Consider the following 12,653-nt stretch of genomic DNA (forward strand, 5'->3'; position numbering starts at 1 on the left):
TGCCTTTGGGCTCGCCTCTGCACCATGGGTGTTCACTAAGTGTCTCGTGGTTGCGGCATATCTACGCAAGCTGGGGGTGCACGTGTTCCCGTATCTTGACGATTGGCTGGTCAAGAGCACCTCAGGCAGGAGCTCTTCGGTCCATGCAGTGCACTATTCACCTTCTGGAGCTGCTGGGGTTTGTGCTAAATTACCCGAAGTCCCATCTCCAGCCAGTCCAATCTCTGGAATTCATAGGAGCTCTGCTGAATTCTCAGACGGCTCAGGCCTTTCTTCCCGGGGCGAGGGCTCAGAATCTCCTGTCCCTCGCTTCCCAGACCAGAGCGTCTCAGCAGATCACAGCTCGGCAGATGTTGAGACTCCTGGGCCATATGGCCTTTACGGTCCATGTGACTCCCATGGCTCGTCTTCACATGAGATCTGCTCAATGGACCCTAGCTTCCCAGTGGTTCCAAGCCACCGGGAATCTAGAGGATGTCATCCGCCTCTCCACCAGTTGCCGCACTTCACTGCTCTGGTGGACCATTTGGACCAATTTGACCCTGGGACGTCCATTCCAAATTCCACAGCCCACGAAAGTGCTGACGACGGATGCATCTCGCCAGGGGTGGGGAGCTCATGTCGATGGGCTCCACACCCAGGGTCTGTGGTCCCTCCAGGAAAAGGATCTGCAGATCAACCTCCTGGAGCTCCGAGCGATCTGGAACGCACTGAAGGCTTTCAGAGATCGGCTGTCCTGCCAAATTATCCAAATTCGGACAGACAATCAGGTTGCAATGTATTACACCAACAAGCAGGGGGGCACCGGATCTCGCCCCTTGTGTCAGGAAGCCGTCGGGATGTGGCGTTGGGCTTGCCAATTCGGCATGCTCCTCCAAGCCACATACCTGGCAGGTGTAAACAACAGTCTGGCCGACAGACTGAGCAGAGTCATGCAACCGCACGAGTGGTCGCTCCATTCCAGAGTGGTACGCAAGATCTTCCGAGAGTGGGGCCCCCCCTTCGGTGGACCTTTTCGCCTCTCAGACCAACCACAAGCTGCCTCTGTTCTGTTCCAGACTACAGGCACACGGCAGGCTAGCGTCGGATGCCTTTCTCCTTCATTGGGGGACCGGCCTCCTGTATGCTTATCCTCCCATACCTTTGGTGGGGAAGACCTTACTGAAGCTCAAGCAGGACCACGGCACCATGATTCTGATAGCGCCCTTTTGGCCCCGTCAAATCTGGTTCCCTCTTCTTCTGGAGTTGTCCTCAGAAGAACCGTGGAGATTGGAGTGTTTTCCGACCCTCATCTCGCAGAACGACGGAGCGTTGCTGCACCCCAACCTTCAGTCCCTGGCTCTCATGGCCTGGATGTTGAGGGCGTAGTCTTCACTGCGTTGGGTCTGTCTGAGGGTGTCTCCCGTGTCTTGCTTGCCTCTAGGAAGGATTCCACTAAAAAGAGTTACTTTTTCAAGTGGAGGAGGTTTGTCGTTTGGTGTGAGATAAAGGCCCTAGAACCTCGTTCTTGCCCTGCACAGAACCTGCTTGAATACCTTCTGCACTTATCAGAGTCTGGCCTCAAGACCAACTCAGTAAGGAATCACCTTAGTGCGATTAGTGCTTACCATTATTGTGTGGAAGGTAAAGCCATCTCTGGAGAGCCTTTAGTCGTTCGATTCATGAGAGGCTTGCTGTTGTCAAAGCCCCCTATCAAGCCTCCTACAGTGTCATGGGATCTCAACGTCGTCCTCACCCAGCTGATGAAACCTCCTTTTGAGCCACTGAATTCCTGCCATCTGAAGTTCTTGACCTGGAAGGTCATTTTCTTGGTGGCAGTTACTTCAGCTCGTAGGGTCAGTGAGCTTCAAGCCCTAGTAGCTCATGCTCCATATACCAAATTTCATCACAACAGAGTAGTGCTCCGCACCCACCCAAAGTTCCTGCCGAAGGTGGTGTCGGAGTTCCATCTTAATCAGTCAATTGTCTTGCCAACATTCTTCCCCAGGCCGCATACCCGCCCTGCTGAACGTCAGTTGCACACATTGGACTGCAAGAGAGCATTGGCCTTCTACTTGGAGCGGACACAGCCCCACAGACAGTCCGCCCAATTGTTTATTTCTTTCGACCCCAACAGGCTAGGGGTCGCTGTCGGGAAACGCACCATCTCCAATTGGCTAGCAGATTGCATTTCCTTCACTTACGCCCAGGCTGGGCTGGCTCTTGAGGGTCATGTCACGGCTCATAGTGTTAGAGCCATGGCAGCGTCAGTGGCCCACTTGAAGTCAGCCACTATTGAAGAGATTTGCAAGGCTGCGACGTGGTCATCTGTCCACACATTCACATCACATTACTGCCTCCAGCAGGATACCCGACGCGACAGTCGGTTCGGGCAGTCGGTGCTGCAGAATCTGTTTGGGGTGTAAATCCAACTCCACCCTCCAGGACCCGAATTTATTCTGGTCAGGCTGCACTTTCAGTTAGTTGTTCTTCGTAGGTCAATTTTCTGTTGTACCCTCGCTGTTGCGAGGTTCAATTGACCTGGGTTCTTGTTTTGAGTGAGCCTGAGAGCTAGGGATACCCCAGTCGTGAGAACAAGCAGCCTGCTTGTCCTCGGAGAAAGTGAATGATACATACCTGTAGCAGGTGTTCTCCGAGGACAGCAGGCTGATTGTTCTCACCTACCCTCCCTCCTCCCCTTTGGAGTTGCGTTTTTCATTTTTTTGCTTGTCATTCAACTGGCGGGAACGGTCGCGCATGCGCGGTGGGCATGCCCTGCGTGCGGACCGCCCGCAAAGCTTCTTCCGGTTGGTGGGGGCTGCCGCGGACGTCACCCAGTCGTGAGAACAATCAGCCTGCTGTCCTCGGAGAACACCTGCTACAGGTATGTATCATTCACTCTTTCTCACCCTCCCAGTCCCCCAAATACTTAAGGATCTCCAACTCACAAACTGGCAGGTACCTTATTGAGTCTGGGGGGCCTGGAAGTAGGAGTTCTAAGTATAAGGGCCAAAAGGCCCTGGGTCATGACCTTCCTCAACTATCTCATCTCCACGTTGTTGTCTCACAGCCAGCTTGAAAAAAAAATACCAAGTTTTCAAAACTTCTGTTCAGTATACCACTAGGGAAGGGAGCCCAAGCTACTTCATAGGAATGAAGGTCTATCAGAGAGCAATGCTTACCTTGAAGACAGAGGTGCACTATCTTCAAATACTCCACTACCAACACCCCATCCTTCAACAAGTACAGCTACAGCTTCTCTGCCCTCTGATCGTGCAGAAAATCATCTCCCAATTGTACATCACTCTGCAGGAGGTCACCTGTCATTCACTCCATCTATGAGATTTAATATATGTCCTAGAGGACAGCAGCAATTGTGATAAGAATGCCCAAATGCTGTGGCTAAAAGCATTTGCCCTTAGGGAAAATCTACATGAGAATCTTGCTGACTCACCCTTTCTGTGGTTCATCCTTTTTGAGATTAAGGTCAACCAGACCACATTAATTAATACAGAAAAGCCTCGCCCAAAGGGGATGCTTTTTGTCAGAGGTGGGCACTTTTGGGATTCTTTGACTCCAGTGGCGCGCAACAGGGTCCTGAATTGTTGATCGGTGCACCATGGAAACCCAGGGGGAGGGGTGGGGGGGGGGTTGAAGAGGGAGTGTTTAGAAGGGAGGGGGTTACGTTTGGGATCTAATAGCCGGCAGTGGCTGTTGGCTTCCCTTTAATCTCCCCACACTAGGCTAGTCTAATGGGTCCAGGGAGATTGGGCACGATGTGTGTCAATTATTCGTTACAGTATAATCCTGGTTGTTACTGGATGGAGATGTTGGCGCAGCCATGCGGCGGCCTCTCCCAAGGAGGGTACCCTGTCAGTTGGGCGATGCCCCCCCCCCTCCACTCTTTTTGGGGGTGGGTGTTCCCTGATACTTGGAAGGGTATGACATTGACAGTGGCCCGGATGTCCTGCCGAGAGAACTTGGACTAGCGAACAGTGGCTTGCATTTGCTAGAGATACTGAATGCCCACTGGGGGTCATAAGAGTAAAGATGCTCAGTGGGCCTCTGGAGCTTGGCTAGTCCGCTGCTGGAATTGGTGTGTATCTATGAGGCAGAGTGTTGTAAAATCGAGAGGCCTCAACCAGGATACGTTTTCACGTTAAAAGTTGAATAGGGGTATGGGAGAGGGGAAAATGGGGAAAATAATGTTATGATGGTGCGGACTCTGTTGGAATTGACAACTGTTTATTGGAGTATGTTTATGGTGCTTTGTCATATATTGGATGTGTTTGGCATTTACCATCAATAAAAATGATTGAAAATAATTAATACAGAAAGGCTCGTACATCTATCTACAGGAGACCCCTACCATCAAAAGTTTCATGCCTCGCAACCGACCAGCCACACAGCATCCAGGTCTCCAAGCTTACTCTCAGAAACAGATCCAGGGAATGTTAGCAAATTGTGAGCTCTCAGCTTACTACCCTTAAAAGCAACTCTAGTTTTTGACATTTTACCCATGGGAGGAAGGCTCGGTCACTTTACCGCAGTATGGCAAGCAATCATGTCTGAACAATGGGTTCTTAATATTATCTCCACTGAAATTCACTTGATACCTATCCATTGAGTGTCCTCTACCATCTGAAAACAATCCCCACCATCACATTCTCATTTTGACTGCAGAACGTGACATCTTAGTCTGCAACAATGCAGTCCAACATATGCCCCTCCACTAATAGGGCACAGGAGTTTACTCCAACTTCTTATTCCCAAGAAGACAGGTGACTCGGACCCATCCTCGACCTTCAGCTATTCAACACTCATCTTAAGAAAGATTCAGGATGATCACTCTTGCCAACATACTTTACTGCTGCTTCTTGAGATCAAATGGAGTAGCCTAGTGGTTAGTGCAGTGGACTCTGATCCTGGGAAACTGAGTTCAATTCCCACTGCAGCTCCTTGTGACTGGGCAAGTCACTTAACCCTCCATTGCCCCTGGTACAAAATAAGTACCTGAAAATATGTAAACCACTTTGAATGTAGTTGTAAAAACCTCAGAAAGGTGGTATATCAAGTCCTATTTCCCTTTCAAAGAGGGAGATTGGGAGGGGAGATACCTGAAACTCTAGCAGTTGACTAAAGTTAAGACAGTCTTTTTGCTGTCTTAACTTTAGCTAATTACTTAACCGGCTAGTGGTCTGAATATCTGTAGTAACCAGTTAAGTACTGGCTCATCCCAGGTTCTGGCCACAGACTGCCCCAGCCCTAATTGGACAGTACAAGAGGGGTTTGTAGTGATACTCAATAGTAGTGTCTGGTAAATTGCTGCTGAATATCACTGGTTAGGCAGCCACAGATTATTTAGCCAGACAGGAGTTTCTCCTGCCCAGTTTGCTTTGACGATCAGGCAGTGTTTCCTGTGCCACAAGTCAGGCTTACATATATGATCTCTCCTGTGGCATCTCAAGGGTCATTGGAACTAGATAATACAATCCTTCAGCAAGCTCATCCTTATTCCAGTGGCATGCAAGCAATTCCATAAGTGGTGGTGCATTTCTTTCTCCTGAAAGGCAGGATGCCTCTTAAAGCCTCCACTATCATGATAACATATAAGAACATAAGCGTTATACTGGAACAAACCCAAGGAACAGCATGCTCAGTAACCAGTTTCCAACAGTGGCCAATCCAAGTCACAAGTACCTGGCAAAGATCCAAGAACTGTAAAACACATCTTATGCTGCTTGTATTTTCCAAAGTCCATCTTGCTACTGGCTTATGGACTTTTCTATTCCTAGGTTTCTAGATCCTGCAAAAAGCCTGGTGCATGACTAGCACAAACTCTGGGAACACAACTTGCGGCACACTTTTATATAGATTTGATGGCAACTTATAAAAACTCCCAAATCTGTCAAGTTCTTTCGATCATTGCATGGAGCAGGGACCCAGGGAAATTGATACTCTTGTTCAGCTGTGGTCAAAGGACCAGCTACTTTATGGCTTTCCTCTATGGGCCCTCCTATGGATACTCAGGAGGGAAGATGATCACTTAATGGTGATCTTATTGGCTCCAGAGTGGGCAAGAAGGCTATGGTATGCATCTAATTTCCATCTGGATATCAACTGTTACTTCAAAGTCATCTTTTTTGGTTTTATCTTATGGCTTGGACCTCTAAATGGCAAAATTAGGATGGGTCAATGTTCTGTATCTTGTTGCTGGCTTGCATGCAGGTTTAGTGCTCTTTGAAGAGTCTTGTAACGATCGGGTAGTGTCAACATCGTGAGTGGATATTTTGAGTATTGTCTGAGGGTCCGGGTGGCAACTATTTCTTGTACAGTGTTGACTCCAGGGTTCTTTGTTGGTTCATACCCAGATGCGGTCCACCTCCTTTTTGGGCTTTGATCTCTTACTGGGCTATCAACCTGGTCCTCAGTTCCTATGTGAATCCCCATTTTGACCTCATTAAACAAATGTCTGAAAGATTTTACCCTCAAGGCAATTTTTAGTGACCAACTGCTCTGTCAGGAATGTTTAGGAGCTACCGGCTTTGTTTGTAGGGGCCCCCTATTTGACTTTACCCAGGAGCTGGTTTCTTTTTTTTTAACCTAAAGTGGTCTTTCTTTTTCTATTTTACAAGGAGGGATGTTAAGACATGGAGAAGTTGTACCCTCTTCTGGATTTTCATAGACTTCTTCTCAGCTACCTGAAGGTAGCAAATGCCTTCAAGAAGACCAACTGAATGTTCATGTTGTTCAGTGGTCCATGGAAGGAGAGCAGCATCTAAATTATCTCTCTGAGCAAGGGAAGCAATATCCTATCCTCAGTGTATTTGTTAAAAAGGCTTCAAGCTGGCACAGGCCTTGTGGACATATTCAGTAGGGGCTCGTCTTTCTGGGTGAAACTCAGTGATTTCTCCTAAAGAGATCTGTAAAGCAACCTCCTTGTCTTCCTTCTCTAAGCACTACTTGTTAGATATGTAAACCAAAGAAGAGGTCGCCTTTAGGGATGCCATTCTCAGATCAACCTTAACTTCTTTCCAATATAATTAGAAAGGGATTGGGTAACTTTTGGAAATCTGGAGTGGTCTAGCTGAATGATAAGGAGAAAATTAATATTACTTGTTGATTTCCTTTCCTTGAGTTTTGTTAGACCCAGGAAGTCATATCGTTACTTTCTCTTAATCCTATCTCTATGATCTTTCCCTCTTGTAGTTATGAGAAGGCAGAAGAGGTTTCAGCCCTCTAATATTCCTTTCCTCTTGGATCCCTGGTGGAAATTAGGAGTCTTGTACAGTTACTTCAGTTTAAGGTTTTCAGTTCTTCCAATATTGGTCAGTCTATTGCTTTGATAAAAGCAGCTGACAAATGCCTTACCTGCACTATTTCTTAAATACAGTGATATCACAAGAAGTTGTGGTTCTCTTGTTTCTATCTATTGGTAGAGTGGCATAACCATACATCTGGACTGCCCTAGTCAGTCAAGGAAAGGAATTGACAGGTAAGATTCAGTTTCTCCTTATTTGCAAACAGTAAGAAGGATTGATGACGCTTTGATCTATTAAAAGAAGGGAGGAGAAACTGACTGCAATTTAGACTATGCAGATTCCATTCACTGCTTTTCAGGAGAGGGGCCTGAGAAGAACGTAGGTAATACAGTTTGATGGTTGATACAGACTTCTGATACAACCTTTGGGAAAATCGAGGTCTCAGGATTCCTCTGCTACCACTAGCACCTGGTATGAGAAACATGGTAAGGCTAAACCTTCCCAAAACCCAGGCATGCAAGCTGGAGCTGAGCATGGCACACTTGAATGACTGAAGGCTGAGAAAATGACAGACATTAAAACAAAGAGGAACTAGGAGGAAACTGTGCTAATTCCATGCCTTCTGACCAGTAGAAAAGGCCAATCTGCATTATGAGGTGGAGAAACACTTTTCTCTAGAGATAGATCAAAAGTGAGGGAGAAGGAACAGAGAAGAGTGTTTTATGGATGGGTGTAATGACAGGAGAAAGCATGAGGCTGAGAATGAAGAGGAAATCAAGATGGGGTGACAGAAATAGCTTATGTTTGGGGTGATCATGGGGGAGCAAGAGATTATGTGATGGCAACATTAAGGATGGGAAAAGTACAGGACAGGTAAGTGAGGTTTAGGGCACAGAAACAAGTAATCGAGGGAGATCAAAAGTGTAGATTGGAGGCAGCAGGAGAGTGAGGATGAAAGTACAGAAAGCATGAGATTATGGAACGAAGGGGGAGATCAAAGTGGGGGAAGCACAGAGCAAGATATATTTGATCAGAAAATTGAGAGGAGGCAGAGAACCAAAGCAGGGAGAGAGAAATAGGGTGTAATAAGGGCAGTGAAAAGAGCAAAAGAGTGAGGGTTGAGGACACAAAATGGAGACAACGAAAGATTGTCAGGTCTATATAGGTGATAGTGAGAGGAGAGCAAAAGATTGCATGAGAGGGGTGATCAAGAGTGAGTGGAGGGAGCAGAAAAGCAAACAGGGATTGTAATAAGATAGGAAGAGAAAAGGGAGATTAAAAATAGGGTGAGCAAGAAGGGGAATAAAGATAGGAAATGCAGGTGAAGGGGACAGCAACAGTGTGGATGGACTGTGAAAGGAAAGTAAGAATGGGCAAGAAATGAGGCTGCAAGAGTGGAGGAGGGTGATGGGCTAGCTCTATTAGGCAGGCCTAGGCAGTCATTTTTAGAGCAGTGTTTCCCTGGTTGATCCTGGAGTACCCCCTTGCCACTCGTTTTTAAAATATCCACAATAAATATACATGAGATTGATTTGCATAGACTGCTTCCACTATATGCAAATCTCTTTCATACATATTCCTTGTGGATAACCTGAAAACCTGACTGGCAAGAGGGGTACTCCAGCACATTTAGGAAACACTGACCTACAGCAGCAGTTTTTTTTGTTTTTTTTTTGGGGGGGGGGGGGAGGGGGGGCAGGACACAAAGCAAGTGGTTGGAGCATGGTGCTGACAACCAGGGATGCCTGGTTCAAATCCCCATTACTGCTCCTGATCTTCCATTGCCTCAGCTACAAATGGAGATTTTAAACCCTGATTGTAAGCTCTTTGAGCAGGGACTGTCTCTCTATTTCAGGTGTTCAGCGCTGCTTGCGTCTGGTAGCGCTATATAAATGCTATTAGTAGTAGTAGTAGTGACCTAGTGTACTCACGTGCCACATACTGAAAAAGGTGCGAGCTAAAACCAAATGAAATAGGCCCTAACAACCACACAAACTCAAAGAAACAAGACGCTGTACTTTTACCATCAGGGAGAGTAGGCAATTTTCAAATTGCCCATTTACCCAGATTGTTCTTGGAAGAATTGTTTTGGAGTGATAATAATTGCTGTTGGGAGGGGGAGGGGGGCAAGAGGACATGGCTGAAGACTTACCTTGGGCCCCAAATAATCTTGCACCAGCCTTTAAGGATCAAGGGTGATAAGTAGGAGAATTTGGTGGAAGAATGTTGACAGGACAGCAGACAGGAAGAAAGGGTAACAAAGCAGAAGGGACACAGAAAGTCTTTGCTTAAAGCCCACCTCTTCAATGCTGCGTTCGGCACCTAACCCTTACCATTCAGTGAATCCAGACTGCCCCAATTTGACTGCCCCTATCGGACCGACCGTTCACTTGTCTATTAGATTGTAAGCTCTTTGAGCAGAGACTGTCTCTCTTTGTTAAATTGTACAGCACTGCGTAACCCTAGTAGCGCTCTAGAAATGTTAAGTAGTAGTAGTAGAAAGAGAGATATGATAATTTGCTGCTGAAGAAAAAAAGACAAAAGAAGGAGAACTCAAACAGAAAAGAAAAAGGAAGGTGGGTGCCAAAGAAAACCAGAAAGAAACAGATTCAGACAAGGGCAGAAAATCAGCAAGAGAGAGAAAAAAAAAACAAGTTTGAAAGTGTATTTATTGACCTGTATTTGTTTACTGCCTCACAGTACAATATCAAGTTGGATATATCTTAAATATATCAGTATTAAATCATAATTCATAACAAATTTCAAAAGATATTAAAATATAGCATCCTTCATAAACATTAAAATGACTTTAAAAAAAACATCAGAGGCACATTTTACTTATTTGTATTCCCTCAAGTACAGTTCTACTCTTATTTCCAACTGCTATAATCACAGTGATCTTGGTGCTTCATAAGCTGACATGTTTCCAGTCCTCTCAATTCTGTAAATATCAGTATTTTGAATTAAATTCTGGTCACAATGAATAACCAATTAAAATTCCATTAAAAGTTGGGTCATATGATCATAGTGTATTATTTTCCATATATCAATTTGGTTGCAGTATTCTATAATAACTGCAATAGCTTTAGCCTTACACTTGAGGCCTCATGGTGGAAGACATTACAATAATCTTTTTACCAGCAATTGATCCAATGTAACTGGAATTCTTGTGTTTCAAGAAATGGGAAATATGATCCATACATTGCATATCACAGATATATCATATATACTGATTTCCCTGAAAGGATGACTTTAACCTCAAGTCAATTGTATAAAATGCTGATGAGAGATCTAAATGTATCAGGTCACATTAACCACTTAAGGGAACCTGGGCAAACACTTGTGGATGGGCCTCTTATTATTCCCCTATGGAACACCACACTCCTTTTCCTACTTAACTCTCTCTTTTCCCCTATTAATCTGATGCTGCAGCTTACCCCATTGCTACCAGGAGGACCAACACAAGCATTCCTCTGCTCTTCCCCATGCAGACTGAAACAAGTATGACAGGAGGTGTTGTCCTCTTTATGGTCATATATGTGATAAACTGCATGTTTGAACCTCATGGACCTTTGTTCTGACACTACTAGCAGTTCTTATGAATAAAATGTAAATATGATCTGCATCCACAAAAACTCCATCTCTCCCAACAAGAGGTGCAGATCAGAACTAGCACATTTCTCCATTGCAGTTACCCTGTTACAAAAAAATAAAATAAAAATCTGATTCTCATGTCATCTGGACCAATAGCAAATTACTTTCAAGCAACTTAGGAATAATACAAACCTGAAAAAATCCTAAGATGCATGTAGCAAACCTACCACACAACTGTAGCACTAATGATTCAAAACAACCCTATGAACCCTACCTAAAAAACAAGCAGCACTACAAATGTGGAACAGAAAGAGAAGCAGACCTTATGTAGAAAAGCAGTCTTCATTGGTTTCTAAATACTCCCAGGATTCACATACAAGTGCCCGGCGTGACCATGTTTTGCCAAAAAATGGCTGCATCAGGGGCAAAGAAAACTGCAAAATTGGATATAAAAACTAGCCAGTGCAGAACCTAAAACTTCAACACTGGGGGATTAGCCAAGATGGCAGCAGGCTCGACTGTGTGAGCGAGTCTCTGGTTTGAGCCGCTTGTAACTGTTTTCCCCTTCCCTTTGCCACACACAAAGATGAAGGGGGGGTTGCCAAGAGTGCTCCCTCCAAGTCTTGGGGCCTCCTCTGGGTCAGCAGCCCATAGACCACTGCATAGTCAAGCCCCTTTGTTATCTGTGGAGGTGCACCCTGCTGTGAATTATGGGGGAGAGCTGACCTCGCTGGGGCTGGGAACATCTTTATTGCCCCCTGTGTCCTTTGCTCCGCTGTATCTGACATCCGCATCAGCCCAACGGCTGGTGTCACCCGATAATGAAGTTGCTGCGGGAAGCACTGCAAAGGAGGGAGTTGGTGAAGGCGCCAGTGGACCAGATGGAAAGACATCTAGAGAAGAGTTTTGTCCACTTTTTTCCATAGAGGTGACACTCCAGCATATCAGGAGATTGCTGTAGAAACTGGATTCTGTGATCGGTAAAATGTCTATTGAGGTAAAAGCTCTGGGGCAGAAGATGGAGGATTTAACAAAGGCAGTGTAACAGGTTAAACAGGACTTTTCATCTCAGGTTAATCAGATACAAGGTGATTAAAAAACTTTTCATGTTTTTAAAATTTCTGTGATGAAAGACTCCCTTACCATTCATAAGAAACTTAAAAATATTAAAAATTACAATCATAGGCTGAACTTAAGGTCCCTAAATTTTTTGAGATCCCCTGGAATACCACTTCTTGATCTATTTAAGAGTTATCTTACTACTATCTTGAAATTGTCCGCTGAAGTGATTCCCCCGGTGAATAAAATATATTATGCTGCTATATGTACATGGAATTATCTGGGAGAACTGGAGGATGGACGGGACCAGAGTCCAGCTGGATGTGAATATCATCTCTGTCATTCTAGAAGAATCTTTGACTGGATCCACAGAAAGAGATACTTTATTAGTATCTCTAGTTTTTGAGCAATACCTAAATGCCAATTTGAGAGTGTACTTCAGGCACGCAAAACATTTCCTGATAAAACAAAATCTATGCAGGAGAGGAGGAAATAATGTTTGATCATGAGAAAAGAGACTACAGACCTCAGTGCTACTTTTTTTATTAGCATATCTATGCAAATATATGATTAAACTTGGAGAGACAAAATATGTATTTTTTTACCCAAGAGCAATTAAGGTCTTTTCTGGATAAGAAGATTCTTTGAGTATTGAACTGCTGGACTAACTGGATAATTATTAAGGGAAGGGGGGGGGGGGGGGGGGTTAAACCTGTTAAGCTTTTCTTTATATCTTCTTTGCTTTTTTTTTTCTGGCTT

Source organism: Microcaecilia unicolor, chromosome 2, assembly GCF_901765095.1.
Source record: "Microcaecilia unicolor chromosome 2, aMicUni1.1, whole genome shotgun sequence".
NCBI lineage: Eukaryota > Metazoa > Chordata > Amphibia > Gymnophiona > Siphonopidae > Microcaecilia > Microcaecilia unicolor.